Source organism: Canis lupus, chromosome 26 (assembly GCF_048164855.1).
Source record: "Canis lupus baileyi chromosome 26, mCanLup2.hap1, whole genome shotgun sequence".
Lineage (NCBI taxonomy): Eukaryota > Metazoa > Chordata > Mammalia > Carnivora > Canidae > Canis > Canis lupus.
The window spans coordinates 10,616,197-10,643,473 of NC_132863.1; the positions used below are offsets into that span (position 1 = coordinate 10,616,197).

General features: G+C 36.4%; 1 protein-coding gene and 1 long non-coding RNA gene across 5 annotated transcripts in view; one reads left to right on the top strand and one right to left on the bottom strand.

The window, feature by feature from the left end:
* MACROD2 (mono-ADP ribosylhydrolase 2) overlaps positions 1 to 27,277 on the bottom strand; it is a 1,923,575-nt gene that overhangs the window by 1,717,342 nt on the left and 178,956 nt on the right. The window lies entirely within an intron of this gene.
* Positions 11,094 to 20,605, top strand: LOC140618060 (uncharacterized). Its single transcript, XR_012018233.1, has 3 exons — positions 11,094 to 11,160; positions 11,650 to 11,849; positions 20,372 to 20,605. It is a non-coding gene; the product is annotated as an uncharacterized lncRNA (long non-coding RNA).

Below are 27,277 nucleotides of genomic sequence, written 5' to 3' on the forward strand. Positions count from 1 at the left end.
GAGGAGAATCAGGATATCATTGGTATCATCACAACTTTTCCCTCTTTCTATATTTACTGTTAGTACTGTGGATGTTAGATCAGGCTAAGGCATGATGAATCTCCCCTGAACAAGCCATACTTACACTCTCTCCCTTGGGAAAACTCCTTTCTCTGTTTAGTGCCTAAGAAAAACCCAGCTCTCTGAGTCTAGTTTAAATATCTCACGTTTTGTGAAGCCTTTCCTAATTCCTAATTTAGTCTGTTTATCCTCTCTGATCTCTTAGGTTTCTTTACAAAGCACACCACTTCAACCCCTAGTTCTCCCTCTGCTTCTTTTTATAGGTGGTTTCAACCTTCCAGGCTGATAGATAGTAAGGAGGCAGGTAGAACAAGATGTGATTATACATCTATTACCTTCATTTACTCTGGTTCTGAGCAAACAATAGGTTTATCAGAATCAGAAACATTGTAGCACACAGTGAAATTTAAAACATTTCACTTTTAAATATAGTGAAATTCTCTTTATTCTGTTACACAGACCTCTCTCCAAATCCCTTACCCAGCCTTACCCCAAGGTGAAGCCCCACTTGAAATTAACAAAGTACTTTATTCATATGTGTTATTGCACATTGGAATATAATTATAAAAATTTGGAAGCCTCATTTCAGGTGGGTTAAGAGTGAAATTTTGCCTTTACCAAAAATCTTTACTTGGTCAAATTCCAAAATGCCTTCTTGGCTTATCTCATTCCTGTTATTAAAAAAAAAATGCTATTTTCCTTTGCCTCTAATTGTAAGGTTTCCTGGATTTGTGCACTCATTCCTAAAATAACTTACTTTTGGCTTCTAGGTTATTTACCCAATTTGGATACTTTCTCCCTCTTCAATACATGAGCTTTCCTCTTTGATCAATTCACAGACTTTAGCATGTCCCTTTTTATGGTGATATCTTTGTACTCAGCAGTGCATGACAAAGAGTCACTCAATGTCTGCCTATTAAATGTCCGAATAATCTAAGTATTCAGAATCTGGGGCATGTGATGACTTATGACTATTTTCTCCATCTTTGTTTTATTTTAAAAATGATTTATATTTTTCTAGTGCCGTGCACAGTGCTGAATGCCCAGTCAGACCTGAGAAGCACAGAACTAGAAGACTGGCTAGTTTTAATTCTGTTAGTTACCTTTATAACTATATAGGAAAAATTCCCTTCTTTGTTTCTCCTATACTCTCATATGTTACCATACTCAACCGTACTTCTAATAATAGATGTGTGGGTTTTGTCCCCACACTAAGCAATTCTCTGTGACTCTAGCTGGATGTCCTACAATTCAGTTCTAGCATGTAATGGAATTAACATAGACCTCACAGGTTAAAGGCTCTATCCCATGAGATAGCCCCCCTACTCCAAATGCCAGTCACAAGTAGTAGGTCCACAGGTTACCCATAACTTCTGTCCAACTTGGCTGTAAATTGGAGGTTCACATGATGCCCCAACCCCATTCAATTATTTGTTACAACAGTCACAGAACGGAAACACTTAACTTACCTTTGCCAGTTTATTATGGGATAAAACATATGATACAGGATACAAATGAACAACAAGGTGAAGAGATACATAGTGTAAGGTCCCAGAAGGGCTCTAAGTACAGGAGCTTCTGTCCCTGTGGAGTTGGGGTGCAACACCCTCCCGGGATGTAGATGTTTTCACCAACCAAAAGCTCTCTGAATCCTGTACTTTTGGGATTTTTGTGAGGACTTTATCACATAGGCATGATCAATTATTAATTCCATTTCCAGCCCCTTTCCCCTCTCTAGAGAATGAGGAGTAGGGCTGAAAAATCTAAGCTTTTTTTTTTTTTTTTAGAGATTTATTTATTTGAGAGAGAGAGAGTGAGTGAGAACATGAGGTGAGCAATAGGGAGGGGCAGAAGGAGAGGAAAGAGAAAAATTCAAGCAGACTCTGAGTTGAAAGCAGAGCCTGAGGCAGGACTCAATCTCAAGGCTCTGAGATTCTGACCTTAGCTGAAACCAAGAGTTGGATGCTCACCTAGCCACCCAGGTGCTTTTGAAAATTCTAAGCATCTAATCATGGCTTGGCCTTCCTTCTGAGCACCCTCCATCCAGGAGCCCACCAAGAGTCAGCTCCTTAGAAAGAAAGACATTGCTATCACCCAGGAAATTCCAAAGATTTATGAGCTCTGTGTCAGGAACCAGGTACAAAGACTACGTATTAGAACAAAAGATGCTCCTAGTGCTCTTATCACTTAGGAAATTGCAAAGGTTTTAGGAGCTCTGTGTCAGTAACTGGGGTCAAAGACTACGTGTTAGAACAAAAGATTCTGCTAGCACCTAGATTTACCTGGGCTTTCATAATCCTGTGTCAGGAACCAGGGGCAGAGGCCAATATAATATGTTTCACAATATGTTTATAATAAGAAAACAAGAATAAATTATTCAAAAAATTAGCTCTTTTCCAATATATTACATTTTCGATGACACTCAAAGATTTGGGGCTGGAAAATTCCTACATCGTGTAATTGAACAATTTTTATAAACCAGCTACTTGATTGCTGGAGAATATATATTTTCTCTTTCACAGTAACTTAAGTAACTTTCCTGATCCATCATATTTAGAATATTATTCCTCAGCTCTCCACAGTGTCAGATGAGAAAACCGAAAACCAGCACTTCCATTTCTCTTTTCCTTTGACCTCCCAGCTTCTATATCGTTATTTTTTCTGTCATAGCTTATAGATTTCACATAATTTTCCACATTTATAATTAAACTATTCTTTGTAGCATTTATACTATATTACTATGTAAATGTTATTTCTCAGAAGTAAACTGAGTCCTCTCATATCTGAAAATTTTTGAAAATATTTTTATTGTGCATCCATGATTGAGTTTGTCTGGAAATAGAATTCTAGGTTCAAAATAATTGAATCTTAGAATTTTTCTGTCATTTGACTCATTGGTTTCTGAAATACCTGTTGTTGTTAAGAAGGCTTAGGTCAGATTAATTCTTTTATAGGTTATCTGATTTACGTTTGTTTTATTTTGCATTTTAGTAAAAAAAAAAATTAAGACCTCTTTTTATTTGGTGTGATACATTTTTGTGATAGTTTCTTTGTAACTGATACATCAGTTAACCCATCTAGGAGTGGGTCTCTTTGCATTCATCCTGTTTGACACTTGGTGAACCTTTTAAAATCTAAACAATTTTTTTTTAAGCTCCAGAATTTTTGGACTCTTGTTTATTTGATTAATTTATTCTTTTTAAGTTCTAACTTTCTGATGTTGATTGCCTATGTTTCTCTTTTTTGTCTTTTCTCTGCCCCCTCAACTCTATGCTTTTTGCTGTGTTCTAGGAGGCATATTTTTTATTCTACTTCATACTTCCCTCTACCTCTTTAATTTTTTTCTTCTTCAAGATTCATAGACAAGGATAGGACAGATAGGCTGCTTTACTTCTTGCCCACCTCTATCTAAAATGAAGAGGGTTGATTTCTAAGATGCTGATCATATATACCAAGAGCCATAAGCCCTCTACATTTCTTTAGAATGAAGGTGGCATATTGGCAGCCACAATGGATGTTGTTTTTGTTTCACAATTTGAGCCAACCCCTGAAAATTGAGATATTTCCCACAAGATGAATTTGTGACTTCTCTGAAGTATCTGTAGCGTGACAACAGTTGTCTGGGACTGTTAGCATAGCTGCTCCATTGAGGTAAGCCATTTGCTCTTCAGTGTGGCATATTCCACACCTCTCCCTTTTGTTTTCCCAACACTGGGGCTGAATGTTTATTGCTATATGTTAGTGTTATATGAGGAATATCTCTCTGTCCACACCTTGATTGTATTCATTTATTCTCTTTATCATGTCAAATTTGTTCTTATTTTAAAGTCTACATTTTTCAGTTCCCTCCACTTAGAATTGGGTTCCCCTGTCTTTGTGCACATGTTTCCTTTGAATTGTTCAGCTCTTAGCTCAGGTAGTATCTCTTCAAAGAGATTTTCTATGACTACTTCGCTAAAGCTGCTCAGAACCCCTCTCTGTCATTATACCTTATATAATTTTCTCCAAGCACCATTTATCTGTCTCTGCCACACTAGAATAGAAGCTCCTACAGGGCAGAGTTTTTAGCTATCTTATTTTATACCCTATTCCTAGAACAGTACTTGGCACTTAATAAGCTCCCAAGAAATGTTTATTGGCAAAATTGCTAGCAATTTTCCTATCAAAGGAAGAAAAAAAAATGGATAGAAACTGTGTGTAAGGAAAATAAAAGTGATCCTATTTTATTGTGGGCATGAAGAATATTGCTATTAAAGGAAACCTGTTACCTTAAGTTCCAGATTAGTCTTCTTACTCATTTTCACTCATTTTAGTTGCCTGTCTGTTAACTCCTCTACTTTACTATACCTGAGTGTACTATCATTGTTTTAGAGCTTCATCCAGGAATAAGCACCGATGGAGTGTAGAGTAGGGGTCTGAGGTATGCTTCCTTCCCGTGGTGGTCCTGTAATTCATCATTTCCAATTTCCCCCTCATCTAACTTTTGTACTGGCCAATTCTGAGCTAGAGCACTTCTGGAGCTACATAATGAACAATGGTTCCTTTGCAATAGCCATGATCCATGCAACTTTATGTACTTTCTGTCTTTCAAAAATGTGTCTATGGCAGGCAGCCTTTAATGTGGTCTCCTCTGATTCCCAGCTCTTGCTAGTCACATCCCAGTGTAGTTCTCTTCCACACCAAACCAGGGTTCATCTTTATGACCAATAGCTTCTAACAGAAGTGTTAGTATGTCACTTGAATGATCAGGTTAGAAAAGAACTTTGCTTTAATTTTGGGTACTCTCTTGCTCAGTCACTATCTCTTGGATCATTCACAAGCAAGATGCCTATCATGAGGACACTCAGGCAGCCTACAAAGAAGACCACATTATGAGAAATCAAAACCTCCAGCTAACTGCCAACAAAGAACTCTCAGACCTGTCAACAACAACGTAAATGACCTTGGAAGTATATCCAACAGCACCTTTCAAATTTTTCAATGCCCACGGCAATATCCTGAGCATGAACTACCCAACTAAGCTGCTTTTAGATTCCTTACCCTCAACTATATGAGATAGTAAAGGCTTATTATTTTAAACTGCTAAATTTGAGGGTAATTTTCCTATACCGCAAAATATAACTAATAAGCATCCAAAATGTTTAGCTGAGGTCACCAACTTTCCACTATTGGTGATCTTACATACTTAATCTATTTTTAGAAAGAAGTAGTGCATAAATAATAAATATGTTATGAACAATAGAGAAACAAATCTAGAGGATTGAAGTAATGTAAATGAGGTTCAATATCAAATGCAGGCAGATCCAACTTAGATACCAGGCTTCATGGCTCCTTCCACTAATAATAAATGGGAGAGTGGTAAGATGCTTTCTCATGATGGAGATGGCTAACAATGTGTATGCTTGCAATGTCACTGTCATCATCTTAGTGATTGTTGTGTTTATGTGGACTTTTGTAGTGTTTATCCACAGAATATGCTCAGACTAAGAAACATAATAATTGTGGGGAATGACTCAAAGTTGATCGTAATATTTGAAGTCATTTCCTTAATCTGTTTTATTCAGCCTTGTTAAGTTTGTTTGAAGGTGCAGTTTTAAATATACCTTTGCGGAATATAATTAGAAATTATTGGCATATAACATCTTCATATAAAAATTCCTTTTCATAATATATTAAATAAATATAATTCAAAAAGAAATTCATATTTCTTTAGATAGAAGATTTTTAAAATGCATTTTCTTTAGTGTTACTTAGTTACATAGGAAACAACAGCCTTTATATTCTGTGTCAGTTTAAATAGCACTTACTAACCAAATGGCCGTTCTTTATTCCTATTATTACTCTTAGTTAATGTCTGAAGTTTTTCTAGAGGCAAGATCTTGTAAATAATGACTGAAAGATTATCCTTTGTGGGTTCTTTGTTCTGCTTATGGTCTTCTTTTCTATGGTCTCAAAGATCTTATAGTAGGCGGCACACAAACTTTACATTTTGTACTACTGCACCATCTAAAATAGTTTTGCTCTGATTCAGTCCTCTGAATTCATTCCAACAGCCAAAACTGTGGAAGGAAATATGTTAAAAATCTTGACTCAGTATCATCTGTAGAATTTGGATTTCCTATAAACAACCTGAGAAGGTGATTTGGTGCACATTGTTTATTGAGGGAGGTCTGTCAGAAGAAGGGGATGGAGGGAAGCAGCACAAAGCAAAGAAGGAGCTAAGCAAGCTAAAGTTCTTAATTAAGTATATAGTTTCGGCTTAAGCATGATACTGTGGGTATCTGTGAATTGTACCAGAGTTGGTTCTACACTGAGGCAAGGGGCTGGCATTTCATGCTCCTATAGTGAGTCATTGGTTGTAGTGTATTTCTCCAAAGAAGGGGACAGCTGAAAGACATTAACAACTAATATTATACTAGGTGGATAATGGGTACACTGATCAGTGAAGGGCATTTCATCAGGCACCAGCAGTGTGTACTACAGGTTATGTCTCAGAATTTTTGTTCCTAATTCATTGTTCAACAAGAATATAGGCACCTATTATATGTTAGGCACTGTGCTGGATGTGTGATAATGAAAGATTCGGTGTTTTCACTCAGAGAAAACAAACTAGCAAAAAAAATTATGGTAGGATGAGTTCAAATAAGGGGCACAGAGAAGGATTAAAATATAGCTGTTATTCTAGTGTTAGAAATGGAAATGTATGAAAAATCTTGTCAGGCAGAGGGTGTGGCCTTTCCAAATACAGGGCAAGGCAGTAATGGGGATGGCAGGGCAGGCAGTAAAGGATGTATCAAAGGTTCTGTATTTGTACATAAGGTGAAGAAACATACAGAAGTAAATTATTTTGGCCACAATTTTTTTTAGACTGAAAAAAAATACAGGTCTTTGACTGCAAGCAACAGAACCCAACTCTGCTTATAGACACAGAAGAAACATATTGGAAGACTAAGTGGGTGCTCACAGACACCATACTTGAAGGAAAATTTGAGGAATCAGCTTAGGAAAGAGCAGAGACCAGGCTTCTGTGCATATTAAGGTATCACGCTCTAATGAACAGCCTCAACAGAATTATGCCATCAGAATGCCTCAACCTGAACTTCATGTGGTCTTTTGTCATTCTGCTCAGAAATTATATTTTAAGAAGAGTACACCTTGTCACATTTTTATCTTAATTCTCCTTAGCAAAAATGGGTGTACCAAGACAGTATAATAAATTTCAAAGGAAAATCAAGGTATTATTAGAAGTGGGGTGATGCTGGGCAATCAAAAACACAAATGTCCTGTTTTGGCCAGAGGGCCAGTGCAAGCAGGAATGCCAAAGGTTTGACTGGGGCAAAAGGATCCACCTTGCAGTGACAGGAAGGCAAGAGGAGGTGGTATTTGCATTATTTTTAGAAAAAGTAGATTGGAAGATACACTTTGATCCAAATTTTTAAGTGTTATGTCCGGGTCATGACTGATCTTCTTAGGCCATCATACCCTTTTGAAAAAAGCATTTCATATGGAAAATTTTTGATTACTGTTGGGGAATTACAGAGGGGTGGGCAATTATCTGATTTGTAAAATTGTCTTATATCCACAGAATTTGCTATCTTATTACCTTTTCAAAAATATCAAATTGTCCTTAGTATGTACAATTCAGTTCTCCAGATTCCCAGATTATTGTAGCAATAAAATAAGAACAATAATGGAAGTGATAATAATGCCAACTTTTTTGCTAGAGTTATTAGAATTTGATGAAAGAAAAATATAATAATAAGTATAGCTGAAAGTATGACTTTATAAAGTGATATGATTTAAAGCCAGAGATAGCATTGCTGTTTTAAGGGTTTTTTAGTTTCTCATGGACTTCTAATTGGTTGTCAGTAAATAATATAATTAAAATGAGTATTTATTACTTAATTGAAAAACAACCTTTTTATAATCGTTTGATAATATTTTACATAGATTTTGAAAGCTACACATACTTTTATCACTGGCACTTCTAGATTCATGAAATTAAGTGACAGATGAATTCAAATGTGTTTGAAGATCTATGTACTATCAGATCACAACAAAACTTCATAACTGCCATGCACTGAAAAATGGTTTCAGGGACTAAACCATCTGTCTTACTGCACTGTGTAGCATGCTTTTCCTCTGCTAATTGCATATCTCCTTTTTCTCTTAACAAAACATTTGCAAAGGATACCTCAAAAAAGAGTTGAAACTGAGCTGCTACAGCTAGACAACTTTCTGTATTCTCAATTATATAATGAAGTGTTTGTATTTTTACCTGTAAAAGATTTAATTTTAATCTTACATCACAGTCTTTGTTTTATGTAACCTTATGTTTCAAAGGGTATGTCTGGGTGTGATTTAACTGAATCAGTACACTTTTTCAGACTGCAGGATATTTTTCTTAAGTAAGAAATGATTATATTAAGGATACAATAAAGTAAATGATAATATTTCTACACATGCGAGAAATACCTAAAGTTAAAATGGCTAATACCTATTAAAGATTAAACAAAAGGGACAAATACATAAATAAATAAATAAGACCAAATAAAAGGGACCAAAGTAGCATTTGCTAATCTAAATGCTAAAAATGACAGCTTCTGAAGCCAGTGGAAATTTTTTTTAAGGTAGGTGAAAAACAGACTGAGGAAAAATGTTTTCAAATTTCTTTGCTATATTTTTCTATACATTGACGTAATGGATAGTAGAAAAGAAAGAGACCATTAAAATGTAAAGTTTACTAAATTTAGGCAAATACTACTAGGAATAGTCTGGAATGGTTAAAAGCCAATGAAATTTAAGGAAGCTGTATTTCCTTAACACCATCTTTCTTAGACTTCTGTCATTAACTTATTCTCTTGAGGATCTTATCTGTGCAAATGTGCACTACCATTTATTTCCTTTTTTAAATTGAGCTTTACCTTTAATCTACCTACTTTGGGTTGCCTGTGTGGATCAGTCGTTTGTGCGTCTGCCTTTGGCTCAGGTTGTGATCTCAGGGTCCTGGGATCGAGCCCTGCATGGGCCTCCCTGCTTAGCATGGAGTCTGCTTCCCCTTGTCCCTTGCCCATAATCTCTCATAAAAAAAATAAAATTAAAAAAATCCACTTACTTTAAAAAATCCTTAATCTTGTTCTAAGCATAGAATCTGTAAATAATAATTTAAATTGAAAAATTGTCTACCACTTAAAATTATTGCGTATGTCCCATTATGGACACATTGCCTTGAGAAAGTTATGATAAATATATCAGAAGAGAGCCATTCATCTAAGATGAGAGATAAGAAATGAAGGAAGAAATCTAAAGAGCTAAATACAGAACTGCATAATTACCAGAAGCAGTAGAAAATTACACTAAATCTATACTGAGTTTATCCAAATCTGGTCTCTCCAATCATATTGTGAGTGGGTGATGTGAACCTATTTGGAGACTTTCCTATCTTTTCCCCCACCCCATCCACCCTTCCATAATTATCCTGGCTATCTGGGATCAGAAAAATTGTGGAATGGGCTTCAGTTGCCCTCATTTCATCTAGAAGGCTTACTGCAGATGTTCTGTTTTTCTGTTCTCCATATTACCAGCTCCTCAGAAAGCGGCACTTATGTTAAAACCTACTGATTTTTCCCACTTATTCTGTGTACTTCTATTCAAATATTCATATACTATATATATTATTTACTTTAAAAATATTTGCTTTATTTATTCAAGAGAGACACAGAGAGAGAGAGAGAGAGAGTGAGAGAGAGAGAGAGAGAGAGAGAGAGAGGCAGAGACATAGGCAGAGGGAGAAGCAGGCTCCATGCAGAGAGCCTGATGTGGTACTTGATCCAGGGACTCCAGGATCACACCCTGAGCCAAAGGCAGAGGCTTAACTGCTGGGTTTCACGTGTGGTTAAGGCCGTGATCTTTAGGGACAAACCAGACGGCCACCCTGACCAGGTGTGGCCTAAACTGAGGGCCCTCTACAAGACTGGGCCACCCCCGGACCCCCATCGATATCGGCCAGGTGACTGGGTGTACATGCGGAGACACCAACACCAGACACTTTAGCCTCGCTGGAAGGGACCCTACATCGTGATTCTGACCACTCCCACCCCTCTCAAGGTCAACGGGATTACTCCCTGGGTCCACTACAACCACGTCCGGCCAGCTGATCCACATGCTGTTCTCAAGGACTTTGTTCCAGAATGGAAAAGCCAACCAGACAAGGACAATCCCCTAAAGCTAAGACTGCGCCGTTCTCACTTATTTCCTACCTCCAAGACTCCCTAGTCTGAGGTTGTCCTTCAAAATAGAAGGGGATTAGACTTAGTCTTCTTACAGTAAAGGGGGGCATTATGTGATGCCTTAAACTAGGATGTTGCTTCTTCACTGGGATGTAAACGGGAGCAAGAACAGCAACAAGGTTGGTTCGAATCCTGATTTAATCATTCCCCCTGGCTCACTCTGAGAGCAACCTGGACCCATGATTGGGTCCTTCCTTAGGTTCCTCTGAGAGGGGGGAATGTGGAGGCCGAGAAAATTAAGGTCATTCCACTTTAAGTTCAGTGTTAGCACAAGTACAGTCATCCCAGGCCCCTGTGAATAAGAGCTGAAATTTACATTACCTCAGTTACAGGGAAAAAAAACAGCTTACAGCTTAACGCCCTAGAAAGCCCCATATCAGAATGAGAACAGAGCTCAATGCCCTTGAAAGTCCCGTATCAGAATGTAAACAGAACTTGAGAAATTCTTCCACCCCTTCTGGAGGTCCCCTAGACCAGCCCATAAAACTAAGCTGAAACCCACCTCGTGGTCCAAGTCCCTGCTCCACTGTGTCAGGTATACTTGGACCCAAACTTGAGCTTGTAAATAAACCCTCGTGTGTTTGCAAAACAAAACAAAACAAAACAAAAACAAAACAAAACAAAAAACTCCTATGACTTCTTCCATGACAAAATTTCTTTTATTGGTTTGTCACTTTCCCTTTCTTCTTCCCTCCTGTCAGTTATGTGACCCTTGAACCCATTCCTTTGATTCTGTTCTTTCTCCTTCATGCCAACTGATGAGGATTTCTACTTTAGTGTGTATCAGCACTTGATATTCACCAAGTCCAAAGTAAGTCAGCATATTGTCTACCTTTCTCTTCTACTTCCCTCTATCACCACCATTCTTCCAAATTATTTAGGAGATATTTTTAATTCAATTCAACAAATATTGAAAATCTCTTCCTGCTGTGCAATCCACTCAATTAATTAAGAGTGTTCCTAATTTTGATTAGCAAGTAAGAATTGCTTATATAATGGATATAATGGGAAGGTTTTTTTAAGGATTTATTTATTTATTCATGAGAGACACAGAGAGAGAGAGAGAGAGAGAAGCAGAGACATAGGCAGAGGGAGAAGCAGGCTCTTCACAGGGAGCCCAATGTGGGACTTGATCCCACATCCCGGGATCACGACCTGAGCCAAGGCAGACACCCAACTGCTGAGCCACCCAGGTGTTCCTATAATGGGAATTTTTAATTTGACAACTATGACCATGTTATTGTTAGCCTATCAAGAATAAGGAATTGTCTCTAACATCTAACACTTACCATCATTGCAGGGTCTAAAAACCTGATAAATATGATAACTACCTCTTCAGCCAAGTTATTGATTTTAAAAAAAAAAAGCTCTTGTAAGAATGCCAACAAGTAGACAGTAGGAAGAGAAAGCTGAATACAACTCAACAAACACACGTTAAACAACAAACGTAATAGACAACAGAAGATTTGAGAACTACAAGAAGAAACAAGGTCCATTTAGGTAAGATGGCAAAACCAAACTGATTATGAAAAGGCTGTTTTTTTAGCATTTAGGTAAGTTCCTGGTACAAGATTGATGCTTAATCTTGAATGTACGTATATATCAAGATAGGCTGATAATCAGTCTTAAAACTTTAAGTAACATCAGAATCACCCAAAGGACTAATTAGAAGACAAACTAATAAGCCTTACCTCTAGAAATTCTGATTCACTAGACTGGAAGTGAAGAATAGTAATGTGCTTTCCTAACAAGCTACTAATTAAGAACTAGTACTCTAGACGAGGATTTCTCAACAGCAGTACTGTTGACATTGAACACTGACATTATGGGCTGAATAGTTCTTTGTTGTGGAGAGTTACAATATCCCTGGTCTCTATCCACTGGGTGCCAGTAGTGCATACACCCTGTCACAAGACATTGCCAAATGTTCTCTATGGAAACAAAATAGCTTCTGGTAGAGAACCAGTGCTCTGTATCAACAAGATTACCTTTTTGGGTAGTCTGTTAAACTAAAAGACCTCATTACTTCTATAGACACTGTGATCTAGATGCTAACAGAACATTATATAACATCTCACAAGTTATCCTAGTTGGATAAAACAGAAAAATGCTGGCTGAATAATATAAAAGTTAAAAGCCTTTGTATTTATTTAACTATTGGATCCAAGGGCTTTAATTAATAGCCTTTAACACAGAGACAGGCCTCTCAAACCTATATTATTTTGAGATACCTTTTCCTAGACTGGGATGTCAAAGAGGCTGCATTTCTTACAATATCAATCAAATGGTGGTAGCTACCTAGAGTGTCACTTTAAGAAGGATTCCAGAAATGTTTATAGACAAAGCAGGAAAGAATACTGAGCTCACTTGACAATATGAACCCTGGAAAAGGAAATAATGCCATGGCCTAGACTGCTGTTCATCAGTGTCCCAATCTGTATTCCTGTTCCAGATATTTGATCATATCTAATTTTTGTGTGTTTAAACTACCCTCCCATTTTTTTTTTTTTAACTCTGGAGTATAAACCCAGTTAGTTATATAGCATTTCTTCTCTCTACAACATTTTCTATAATTTCCACTTCTTGAAGAAATTCTTTTAATTCAGAATTATGTAGTATACGAGGTCCTATTGTCATTTTTCATATCTTTTGAGAGTCTACAATTTTTTAAGAAAAATAAAATTTTTACTATATGTGCTGCCTTTATTTAAAGAGAGTTCTAATATATCCAGGTACTTGGGAACCTCAAACTCCTTTAGACCTAAGTCTGTTCCATGATCTCCTTGAGAACGAAAAAATCTATTCCTCTCTATAATTAGGTAGTCTGTAGAATACTTATATTATTAAAACACTTCTATGCTTCTCTCATTTTATTCCTATTTACATGTCCTCCGCCATTCCTTGACCCTAATATTTTAGGTTCCACCACTCTCTAACTAGTATGTTTCTTTTGAACAATGAAGAAAATAAGCAAAAGAAAGTTATAAAAGAGACATAATTAGAAAGATTTATTCAGTAATTATGTTGTCTTCAATGTGCCAAAGACTGCAATTATTTTTAATGAAAAATTCTCAAAGAACAAAAATAACCAAAGTAAAGGAAAATAAGTTATAAAAGTCTCTTTTCCATTCTAATAAAATTTCCAAATTCCTACATTTCAAAAACAGTATACAAAATTGGATGTGGTCAGATCTTAAACAACCAGTTTCAACACAAATCAATCTAGGTAATAAACCAACCTCAAAGATGAGTCACTGAATTTGGATTACAAAGTATTTTAAATACAATCCCTTTGGGTGGGGCAAAGGAAATAATTTATTCAACACTGCCAAATCATTGTACTTATATTAATTTATCATTGCTTTTAATATGCAGCTAAAATGTAAAAAAAGCTTATCCAATAATTAGTACTAATATAATTAACAGAAAAATTACTACTGGAGATCAAAGATTCCCATTTATATAATTTTGGAAATTTCAAATTATTTGGAAGTATCGGTATTATAGTCAAATCTGTTGATAAACCTTTTTTTAAGATCAGCTTTATTAAATCACAAATTATTAACAAAACATATATATGTATATTTGTTATATGCAACATGCATATATAGCCATCCTACTTTTAGATTTTGATATTCATTCCTAACATACTGATTTTCTAATGACAACATGGGCATTATTATTAGTATAATAAACATTATTTATATCTGATTAAACAACACTATCATTTAGCATGCAACTAAATAGTAAATACAACAATTAAAAAAAAATACTTCTGACATCGATGAATGCTGTTTACTTTCCATCAGAACACTCTTTTTATCTACCAGGAAACCTCATAGAAGTTCTGTTTTGAGTTATAGTATGAAGATGAAAAGTCAGGGGATAAGAAACCATCTTCAGTGAGCCATACAGAACCTCTAAGAACAAGGAAGGTTAGATAGCTAGTTTCTTAAATTTGGTTATGAAAGAAAAGACAAAAATACAACAAATATAATATTTAAAACAATATTTAAATGCAATATTTAAAAATATGCAAGGTCATATACCTAATTACATTCTCAATTCAATTCTCAATTTCTACTTTGCAAAGAGAAAATCTTTAAAACAATATTTAAGAAGCTGACTGTAAAAAAAAAAAAAAGAAGAAGCTGATTGTATGGTTTATGGATTATCCTAGACTTTTTTCCAAATATTAGTCAATTCATTGAAAGAGAAAAGTAAAACACAAATTATTTTTCTAGCTCCTTGAAATTCTTGCAGAAAGCTAACACATATAATAGAATAAATTCTACACTGATTAAAAATTAAACAAAAAATCCACAGAAAAAAGATAATTTAACAATTATTTTGGAAATGGAAGGCTTTTCTAAAAGGAAGCAATCACAAAGGAGGAAATGTTTAAAAACCAAAAACAGGGAAGCCAGGTGGCTCAGCGGGTTAGTACTGCCTTCAGCCCAGGGCGCATCCTGGAGACCCGGGATCGAGTCCCACATCATGCTCCCTGCATGGAGCATGCTTCTCCCTCTGCCTGTGTCTCTGCCTCTCTCTCTCTCTCTCTCTCTCTCTCTCTCTCTGTCTCTCTCAGGAATAAATAAATAAAATCTTTTAAAAATAAAAATAAATAAAAACCAAAAACATATGTCAGCTACACCTCAGTAACCCGCACACCATGCACATCCACATATAAACACCCTTTATACATAAAAGGAAATACTCAAAACTAAAAGGCCAATGGCTGGAAAAAATACTTTCAGCAAATATAACAAAAGTTAGTATCTTAGTTAAGGAACTTAACGAACTGCAGACATAAGAATATGCCTAGAACTTTAAGAGAAAAACAGGCAAAGAAGCATGAATAAGTAATTCACAAAAGAGGAAATGAAATTACCAAAAAAAAAAAAAAAACAGGAATTTAAAACGAAGTGGGAAAAATACATATTTGGCTATCAAATTAGCAAAGATATTAAAATATAACATGAAAAGATGACAACAATTTACTGAACTAAGCACTCATAAATTATTACAGAAATGTAATCAACCATGAGGAAAGGTATTAAGGTAATGTGTATCAACAGCCTTAAATTTTTTTAAACTTTGTTCCAGTAATTCTGTTTTTAGGAAACTACTCTAGGGCAAAGACCCTTTAAAATGTGGGAAATGCCTCCTTAATTATGTTTGCTTTTGTGATATTTATAATACTAAACTTATGAGAAACTACTGAATAGGGCAGCCTTCGGCCCAGGGTGTGATCCTAGAGACCTGGGATCAAGTCCCACGTCGGGCTCCTTGCATGGAGCCTACTTCTCCCTCTGCCTGTGTCTCTGCCTCTCTCTCTCTCTGTGTCTCATGATTAAATAAATAAAATCTTTAAAAAAAAATAAAAATAAATAATTTTTTTCTAAAAAGACTACCGAATAGATAGTTAAAATGGATGGATAGATACAAAGAAATGACTAAGTAAGCAACAGCAAATCCTGTTACTATAAATTAATACATGTAAAATAAATAGTCTGATATATAATTAGCACTATAAAATATATGCAGTCATTCAAAATTAAGAATATGGAAAAAACTTACACTTGAAAGCCAGGTGAAAAAGTAAAACACTGACATGACGTATATCAACCAATCAGCAAAGAGAACTACACCAAAATGTCAATGAGGAAAACAAAAAAACAAGATTTTGCTAAGGAATTGGATAGCATAAATCAAGAGTTTACTGTGCATTTAAGCTATGCAAGCTATCTACTCCGGTATAAAATTAGAAGTTGGTTTCACTGACTCACGCCAATTGTTAGTTCTCAGGAGCTAGTAATTGTTAACTATGCAACTGTCTAAACTGAAAGCTTTTCTTCCTGAAACATTATTTCAGATTCCATCTTCTTAAAAGACTATTACAGTGCTCCCACTTGGCTGCCCTCCAAGTTTTCTAGCAAAACTGTAAGTGCAGAACCCTTGTCACTGGTGCACATACGGCACAGATAATGTCTATTTTAGTTACATTTGCAATATTAACAGACTGGAATCAAAAGTTCCTGAAGAGAGGCATCTATTTTATGGAAAAAGCTATTTGTATTCTATTTATGGTAACTAATTTTCTTTCTTTTTTTAAAAAAAAATATTTATTTATTCATGGGAGACAGAGAGAGAAAGGGGGGGGTGGGGGGGCAGGCAGAGACACAGGCAGAGGGAGAAGCAGGCTCCAAGCAGGAAGCCTGACATGGGACTGGATCCTGTGACTCCAGGGTCACACCCTGGGCTGAAAGCGGTGCTAAACCGCTGAGCCAACCAGGGTGCCCAAGGTAACTAATTTTCAAAGTTACTTTCTGCCTGAACATAAGTTTCAGTAACAACCAAAGGTGAAACATTGTTATGTTCTTTTACTAAAGAAGAAGAGAGAGAAAGCAAGAAAGCAAAAGAAAAGAAAGAAGCCCAACTTGCATTATAATGACACAAAAGAAACCCCTTATTTAGCTTCAAGGTGTATAAATAAAAACGGTTATATTTGAGGTGAGTAGTTCCTGTCACTGCAGAAAAATCCTCCTTAAGGTCATTTACAAAGGTAATATATAAAGGCGCTTTGGCTTCATGAATTCTCACAGATAAGCATGTTTAAGGAAAGAGGGAGAGAGAGAGAGGAGAAGTAGAGAAAAAAGAGAGAGTAAGAGAGAAAAGTTGATTAATTCTTGTCTCTTGCCAAACCAGAAATAGAAATAACATACACACCACCAGCAGACTATATAATACATATGGACAAATATTGACATTAACATAGAGTAGGAATAACCAGAGTTTTAAATTTTTAAAGTGTTAAGAACAAGATTCTAACTGAATTATAAGAAACTCAGTGGTTGATACAGAAATAATGGATAGGCTCCTAACTTTTATGATTGGCCCATCAAATCTAGTATCTGGCTTCAGAGGCTCCTAGATTCAAATTAGAAGCAATGTTCTGTCATGTAATCCACCCTGTATCGTTCCTCTTTGGTTGCTTCTGTAGGATTTGTATCTAAAGGGGACAGATCAATAAACTCATTCAGTATCAAGTTATCAGAGGTCTCCTCTTTAATAGCTAACTCCCAGAGTACACTCCTTCCCCACCACACACACATCTACATCCAGCTCCCAAAAAAATGGTTATAAAGTAGGCATAATATTGGACCGGTGGCCAGAGATCACCACTCACAATCCTCCATCCTGGACGTTTACAAAAGGAAAAAAGAATTAAGCTCATTTTTCCTGTCTTTTTTTGTAATGTAAATTCTACACATTTGACTAACATCTAGGATCAGCTTTCATGAATATAAGCTACACACAAGCACACTAATTTTAATGTTGTATACAAGACGTTTTTAAAAGGCTGACTAGCTTTATCCTCATCTACTCACCTGGTATGAGTAACAAACATACCAGTTTCTTTCACTTTAATGTCAGTCGTCCCTGAGGACCATATAGCAAACTGGTAAGAAAATTTTCAGTTGAAAGTGGCATTTAAAAATTCACTTGCAAGAAATTAGTAATACCTTTTAGAAGACTAAAAATATTTTCAGTTAGTCAGCAACATCTTTGCTCTATCAATTAACCACAGCATATTTTTGCTCCCAAGTCAACTGTTTTCATTATCCAGACTACCTTTCCCACTTTGATGCTCCTGTCAGTTATGCTTAAAAATGTAAAGAATGCATCATAATGCTAGCCAACAGAAAACAGAACAAAGAAGGTAAATCTCCAATAAGAATAATGATATTAAGTGGTTCAAACACCAAACCAAAGTTTAACTGTTTAGTGCACTTGTCATTATCATTCCCTTTCATAAATATGTATGGCCCAGAGTTAGCTACACATGCTAGCAAGCAGGGCCCTCAAAATGTTCATTATTCCATGGCAGACTAATATGTGTTGGGTGTGAAGCATATACTATCTTATCTGGCTACAGGAACTACCATGCACACACACGATTACAATGAGAGTAGTTAACGATCAAGCAGGAGGAGGGCACAACTATCCCAAATTGGGACATTTCTGAGAAACCAAGGACTTTGGGAACAGGAAAGTCAAGTCAGAATCTTCAGTCTTTCTAAAGGATTTAGTCTTTCTAAAGTGACAAAGCTTTATTGTGTACATCTTAAGAGCTGTCAGCAACCATATCTTCTGAATGTAGGCCATTCTTCAGAGAAAGAGACACTAAAAAGAGGTGAAGAAACCAAAATAAAAGATAGCAAGGGTACCAACTGCATACAACCTTCTACTTGCAGTTATTCCCAAAGTCCAGCTGTATCTCTGCCCTCAGCATGCCTCAGTCACACTGCAATGTTCATTAGGATACTTCTATGCTCTCCCTGAAGCTATTTATTCTGGCTGTATAAATACCCATTGTTTCATTGGCTCATTCCCTCAATGGCTGACAGTGTAATGAAGAAGACTTTCCATCAGAAAGTTATGTCAATATGATGTGATAAGTACATCATAACACAGATTTGCATACCACAAATCTATCTGGGGCAACATTGGGAGTGGGGAGGATAGTAAGAGGTGTGGAAGCCAGAATGTGCCTAGCATCCTGAAGCACAGGAAGAGTTGGCTTGGGAAGATAGGAGGAGGAGCCATCCAAGAACCTAGCAGAGAATGGCCAACACAAAAGCAAGGGAAAATAAGGCAAAAAGAAATGTTTCTTGGGCAGATGGCTGTGGAGTTGGCTGTGTTATCCTTCCATTTTTAACAATTTTTTATAGCTTTTCTTCTTTTATATCTCTTTTTCCAACTAGTTTCCTCGCTTCATACTTCCCTACTAGTCCAAATAAAGCTCATCTTAAAATGCATATTTCCCATTAATAGGCAAATCCTTCATTTTAAAAGCCTGAATTAAAAAGCTCCTTTTAAAATGAACTCGAGTTAAATTTAGGCGTAGGTCCACAAAGTAGGGAAAAAAAAATCTGTGTCTATTACATTTCTCTTTCATTGCAGACTGGATATGTTTTCATTCACTTTTGTGCTCTCATTACACAAGGGTTGATAAACAAGTTGGTAATATTCTCTCACCTGAACTGTAGATCTAATAATCCCAGATAAAGACTGTCTCAACTTGCTGATATGTTTGTACTGCTTGATTATGTAATACTAATGGCCTTTTTTAAAAAGAAAATCATGTAATACTCTCTAAGCATCAAACCAAGCTTTCTTTTCCACTACTAAACAATCCTACCCTTGTTCTGCTTTGAAATCATTTTAGGCTCAGCCAACAGTTTTATTGCTCAGCCCAGTCCTCCTCTGGTTCCCAACTTTGCATCAGGCATTCTCATCTCAGACCCAGCTGACTAAGGTTGTTATTTGCCCTCTCCTTCAGTGGAGTTGGTGCTATACTACTTCTGCTTCCCATCTTGTTGCCAGCCACAAATTGAGCTTTCTGCTGTAATCTACATTGCCTTTAACCCCTTGACACAATATTTTAGGTATTTATCACAGCAGTTAGTGACAGCAACTACCATCTAGCCCACATAATGACCTCTGGATGATGACTGGTAGAGTCATCCTTCTTCACTTCACTCAGTCAACTATTTGAACTCTCCTGAGAGTTTTCAAGTCAAGCTTAAGTAGGAATAAATCTCAACCTGGACAGAACAATAATATAAACAAAAGTGTCAATGAGTTCCAACTTTCAGGAGCAGCCACACCCCCCATTCCCAGGCAAATTATGATATGGAATAAGATGAGTAAACAGGTATCCATCCCCCAACAAGGGCAGAGCTTGGAATCAAGTCTCTACAGTAGACTGACCTGGGGCTCAGTCCCCCTTTCATATCACTGAAGTCTCTCATTATGCTCTTTAAGGAAGACCAGCCCTCTTTCTCTTGGACCTTCCTCTGATAATAAATCTCTAGATCTTAAATTTCTACCTGTAATTTATCTTTCTTCCCAATATATTTCCCTATTATTGGACTGAGGTTCTGATTTGTTTTCTGTGCTGTTTATTCTCCATTTTACCCCTACTAAGATCCGTATTTTCCCTATATGTGTTCCAGAAGGCTGACCCCCCTAAGGATTACATCATACAGGTTCCTCTCCTGTCTGGATTCCAGTTGAGCCAATGAGTGGTACAGCAGATTAGAAGATGAGAAGAGAAAAAGGTGAAGATATTTCTTCTCTATTCCTCCTTGCTTCAGTGTTCCATCCCTGGCTGCATTCCTCCACAATTACAACTCTAGCTTCTCCTCCGTAACTCAATTTCTTACTTGGCTCTGTTAACGCTATTTCCTCTGCTTGATCACTAAGTCCTAGGGATGATAACACCTTCCTGCTGATGCTGATCAAAAGGAACAGTTAGCCATTGCTTGTACCCTTAATCCTGCCCATATCTTAATAACTAGCCCCTTCCTTAAAGTCTCTTCATTTAAACCATTTCAGGTAAATGGTGTTTCCTTCTAGGACCCTGACAATGTAATCCTGGTAGTAGACATCTGAAGTTTTCATGGGTCTGAATCACACCCCACCCTCTAGACTGCTTAATAAAAGCAGCCTAACTTTCATTCCAGGTGTCTACTCTCACCCCACAGAGCCCACATGTTTTGGGATATAACTTACTCCATCCCTGACTCAGGATGAAGCATGAGGCTCAGACCTATGCTTACCAATATAACCCTAGCTCACTACCAATAAATGGCTAGGGACAGACACATGACTTAAGTCCAACTGGACTAAAGTCTGGAGCTTCCATATGAGCTAGCCAAGAAAGACAGGCTGTCTTCCACCAGATAGGATTGTACTGAGGATATGGTGTTTAAAATACTTCAAATGAAAGGTGCCAAGAGAACACTATAAAGATGAGGATGACTGGGAAAGCCAGGACACAGAGAACTACAAAGAAGTCAGGTCCTCAGTGACATCATTTGAGCAGGTGGATCAAGTTTGCTTGGCAATAACTCCATATGGGTTTTTCAGTTAGATGAATCAACAAGGATCATTTTTGTTTCAGCAACTCTGAGCTGGGTATTCAACCACTTGTAGAAGGAAGAATCCAAAAGGATCCAGCACCATCCTAAGCCCCCAGTCTAGTTATTTTCAATTCTATCTCAATTCCCCTGAAGGATAGGGACTTGCTATACAGAGAGATGCCCCAGAGGTCAGCCAGCAGCTCATCCATATTTCCAAGGGCCTCCTATGAGGAGACTCCTTTGCCTGCATTTTCCAACTCTTAGACACTCCACTATATCACATCAGACCCCAAAGCTACACATCTGCATGAATCACAAATGAAGATGTTTGAGGTCCCTAGACAGCATGCCTAGCTGGACCTGTCCTGACATCCCTTACATGGCAGTATCAGTGTCTCTTCCCACATCTGTCCTACTTATTAAAAATAAATAATTCCTGCTAATAAATCCTAAGATAAACAACCATGTGTTTCCTGAGCTATTACTTCCCTGTCCTCCACACTTACTAACCATTTCTCTTGGATGCTATTGCTTATCAGATCCCAAACATACTTTCAACCTGCTACTCATCTAACCCTCTTTAAGAGAGGAGCCAAAGTATTTACTGCCTCATTTTTTGCACATATCTCACATCAGACTGACGTGTATCGGGCATACTTCTTTCCTATACCTATGCCTCCAAAAACTCCAGAGTTTACCATAGGTTTGTCACTCTCACCAACCTGTCTTGCCAATGCCCCAGCAAGATATTCTGCTGTATGTTTTTCCAAATCTATGAAGATATATTCACAAGTTTATTCATTTCATCAAAATATTTTTTAAAGATTTAATTTATTTATTTATGAGAGAGAGAAAGGCAGAGGCACAGGCACAGGCAGAGGGAGAAGCAGGCTCCATGCAGAGAGCCCGACATGGGACTCGATCCTGGGTCTCCAGGATCACGGCCTGGGCTGAAGGCCGTGCTAAACCACTGAGCCACCTGGGCTGCCCTTATCAAAATATTTTGATAATAATTTGTATAATGTCTGCACTGGACTCCATGGGATATATATAAAGATAAGTAAAATTGAGTCAAGAAATTGCCCTCAAGAAATGTTTAGGCTAGCAAAATAAATAAGGAAAATGGCCAAAAAGTGATGTGTGCCCTAATAGAGACTTCCAAAGAACAAGAAATAACTTCTAGCTAGAGGTAGCAGTACAGGGAAGTCAGAGGGAAAGCATTATCAATTACAGAATGTCTACTATAGGTCAGACACATTTGGTTTGTACAGCTCTCACCCAATGTATTCAAAAGCCTACTCAATATCTGCATTTATTCCTTCCCCCAAAACTATACAGAAACCAGAAAATAGTTATAAAAAATAATATCACATGACTCCTTGCCTCAAAATTTTCCAATGATTCCCCATCTCATTTAGAAACAAAGTCCTTACAAAAATTGACCTAAATGACCCTGCATGATCTGGCCTTGTTCTCTCTGCCTTAGTTTCAATCTGAAATAGCCAACTGATCTATTTGTTGTTCTTCAAACATGCCATTCACCCATACATATAAGAGACTTGACACCTGTAGTTCCCTCTGCCTGGAATCATCTTTCTTCAAATATCCCCAGGCTCTTTTCAGTCCCTGCTCAAATGCCATCTTCTCAGTAAGCCTTTTCAAACTACCCTATTTAAAACTGAAACCTCACTCTTCCTTCACTTCTGCATTCGCCACCCTTCCTCTCTGTGCCACTTCTGATACTATGTATTTTGTTCTTAATTTACCTATCTATCCCTACCAGAATGTAAATTCTATGAGGACAGGGGTTTTGTCTCTTTTCAATCACTGATATATGCTATTACCACCTGAATATTTATCAAATATCAGAAATATATACTATTTAAAATTTAAAACAATCCTGAGATTTGGATATTCATATTTTTCAGATGAGAAGACTGAGGATCAGAGGGACTATGGTACTTTTCTCAGGATCAGAGAGTCATCAAACTGTAGGACCAGAATCTAGAATCAATCTGTTAGACAATAAGGCTCATGTGTTTAGGAAAAATATAAAGGACTGGAAGACTAGGCTTTCCAAGAAGAATAGGATTTAGTCAAAAGCATGTTTGAGGGCCACAGGAGTAAAGAAAAAAAAAGGATAAGAACATAAGTAAAGGCACAAAAGCTGGGATATGTTTATGAAATAATGTGCACAGAGATGGACACTTAGATGAGGATGGCATGAGCAGGAGTATAATGTAACACTGAAGAGAGCGGGGGAAATGGATAAAATGAGGTTAATTCCTATGGTTCAGAAATGAATCCTTTTTTTTTCCCTTAGCAAAGTGGGACAATGGGTAAAAAAATAAAGCTACATAAAGATGCTTAAGGCAGTTTTCTGCCCAGGCGGAAGATGAAACTCAAACTAGTCCATTCAAACACTCCTTACAAAGACAGATGAATTTAAAGATGAAATGAGGCATGAAGTCTTCATGTACATTTCAGTTAGGCATCTTATCCCACATTAATATAAATAATCAAAAGTTAACTGTACCTACAAAAGCTATTTTCTATAGGTATCCTGAATACTAATTAGGAATTTCGCCCCAAATATATATCTTCAAAAATAATTTTGGACACCATATTAAGAAGGTATGTAGATGTGATAAACCTAATTATCATTTAAATGTTATGTGCTCTGGCTTCTTGAGGGTCAGTAAAAGAATCATAATTAGAAATGCAACTATGTAAATAAGACAATGACTGGAGTCTGGGAAGAGGAATGGCGGGGAAAAAAAGAATCACAAAATCAGAGTTAGAGAGCTAGTAGCACTCTTCGAGGTCACCACCAACCTCTTGACTTTGCAGGTAAAGAATCTGAGCATACACAAGTGGCGCATCTAGGTTCACAAAGTTCATGTGTGCTATAGTCTGAACCAGAGCTGTCTCAGACTCTCAGTTTACTGACCTTCAGGAGTCTCCCTCTTATAAACTTTCAGATATAAAGAAACAGTTCTGTGTATGAAACTCCCTAATGCTGCTTAATGGAGGACCCTTGAGAGAATCTTTGTGTAAATGTCTGGGAACTGACAGTCATTAGTTCAAATTCCAGTTAATATAGAGACTTTAGTCATTGAACATTTACTGAAATGGTTTTTATGCTAATAGAGCTTGTTTTACCACAGATTTTCATTTAAGCATCATAGACAGTTTGAAATAACTGAAGCATTCTAACAATAGAAGAATCTCCAAACCTGTTGTAAAATACAGTAAAAAGAAGATCTGACATTTGTGATGATATCTATATGATTCTGGACTCACATATTTCTCTCTCTTCATAGCAGTTGCCTTCTAAAGGAGACACATTGTCTTCTAGACCCTCCCATAATGTCTGCATTCCAACATGAGCTTGACCTCAACCAGACTCACACTAGCCTTTGAAATTCTGCAGTACTTCTTCCTCCAAATGTACTGACTTTGTATATGTACATGAAATTTTAAACCTCTATAACCACAAATACTCTAATTTTACTCTCATTTAAGAGGCAGGGTGATAAACACAAGTAAAAGAAATCTAAAACCTGCTTTAAGTCAATGTTCAAAATAGAGACATTTGAATAAATCTCAAAAATCACAAAAACAATTAAAAAAACAAATGATTGAAAAAATTGTGCAAATAGATAATAATTAAAAGTTTTAAAAATTAGAAATATTTCTCATAAGGCATTGGATATCTTTGTGGAAATAAGTACTTTTAAGGCTTAGTGTCTCCTGTTCAATCATCACTAAGATCAATTTACCTTCTCAAAAGTTTGATTTTGTTTAACAGTATTATTTTCCTTACTTTCACAATCTACTAATACTAATGAAATAACCAAAGCATAAAACAACCATAAAAAATCTTGTGTGACAATCAACCATGAAATTTCGATGGAATTACTGCGAATAAAAAATAAAGATGTCAATGTAGCACCACAGCATGAAGCAGCACATGTAAGCATTAGGAAAAAAAAAAAAAAAAACAGAAAAGAGAAAGATGCATTCATTCAATTGAGTTACTGCCACTCTACAACTGAATGAAACAGAGCAAAAGATGAATGCCCCAAACAATCTACCACATTAAGTGAAAATGGAATGAGAAGCACTTTAATTGGATAAAATTTAAGAGCTGAATTACAAATGCCACATAAATAAATAGCTCTAAATAATGTGTTTTTCCAGTTAAATAATGACTTTAATAAAACAGATGAAAATGTAGGCTGTGTTGTTTTCTCTGCCTGTCAGAATCTCATTAGCATTTCAATTTAAATTCTACAAGTGCACTCAAATCTCTCATTTGTACATCTGGCATAACTCAAAACACTGCCTTATTTGTTAAAAAAAAAAAAAAAAAAGGCAAGGCAAATGAGCCGATTCACAATATCTTGCAGTGGTATTTTAATGGGTGAAAAACAATGTTGTTATTTCAATGTTGCATAACAGCAGGGGTCTCCAAGTGAAAAAACTGAAAAGATTTAGATAACACTTTCGAAGAAAAATTATTTTTATAACAAAAAGCATGGAATAAGTGTTATGCTATTTTAAAGTATTCCACATACAGAGTTAACATATGAACCATATTCATTTGTCTTTATAGCAAGCTTAGAAATAGTATCTCAAACAATTAATGAAACTCTAATTACAGATAAATAGGACCTTACTTCAAAGTTCTTAGACTGTAACAAAGGTTTTCTAATATATCATTGGAAGCACTTAATTTTAAAAAAGAAAAGTGCAGGGAACAATTCTTCAAATTATTTGTGCTTATCAAGGGCTCTAAAATAATAGTGTATATAAGAGTCACACAGAGGGGTGCCTGGGTGGCTCCGGCATTTAAGCAACCAAGCCTTGGTTTCTGCTCAGGCCATGATATTATGGGTCCTGAGATCCAGCCCAGCAACAGGCTCTATGCTCAGTGGGGTGTCACCCCCTCTGCCCTTCCCCCCCATTCATGTGCATGCCTGTGCAAGTGCTCGCAAGTGCAGGCTCTAAAATTTCTTTTAAAAAAAGAATCACATAAAAATATCTTTTAAATGTATATTCCCAGAGTTAGCCCCAGAAATTCTAATCCATTGATGGGGAGCAAAAATTAGAGTTTTTAACATATATCACAAGTGATATTAATGTAAATGGTCTATGTACCACAATTTGAGAAACACCTGTAGGATAAAGTTCATTTCCTTTAGACCAATATTTCTTTCATGATCTGGTTTTATTCTACCTTTCAAGTTTATTCCATAAAATGAGCTACCTAATTTGATTAATTACCACCATCTTAGCTTTGTGCTAAGTACCACAGTCTGGATCTGAACTTCTTAGATCCTTTATATCACATGATGGATTCAGACCAGCCGAAGGCTAGTTCATGGGATATGGAAAATAAATGATGGGCATTTGCTTTAATTCAGTCATCAGAACCAGAGAGATCCTAACTGAAGTGTCCCTAGGTAGAAAAGATCATAGGAAAAGAAAGAATGGGTAGTAAAGAGTGATGCTTTATGACTAGTTGGTCCTTACAAAGTTCACTTGAATCCACTTACAGCAAGGATTTCATCTGAAAAAGGTTTTTGTTGATTTTCCTAAAATTACTTCATAATACTATAACAGCTGTCAATTCACATTTAATTCATAAAAGGCAGTAATAAATGTCATCTAAGAGAAATATTCCAGGGTTTCATCAGTTTTCCAAATAATCTCTTAATCCTTTGCCATTCTAGTCTCTACTGAAGAATTTAATGGCATTACCTTCATCAATTTTCTCTGCTTCAATTGTCAACTGCTGAATTCTTTGTTGGTGGCATTACATATGATTCAATAAATTCTACAGGATCATTTAATCCAACTTCATGAAATCTCTATCAAATTCTCTATTTTATATAGTCAATTTACATTGTATTCCATAAGGTCTAATATAGTCAGTTAAAAACACAGACACATTTACCACATCTTTTAATCACTAAGAGAATGGCAAAACTT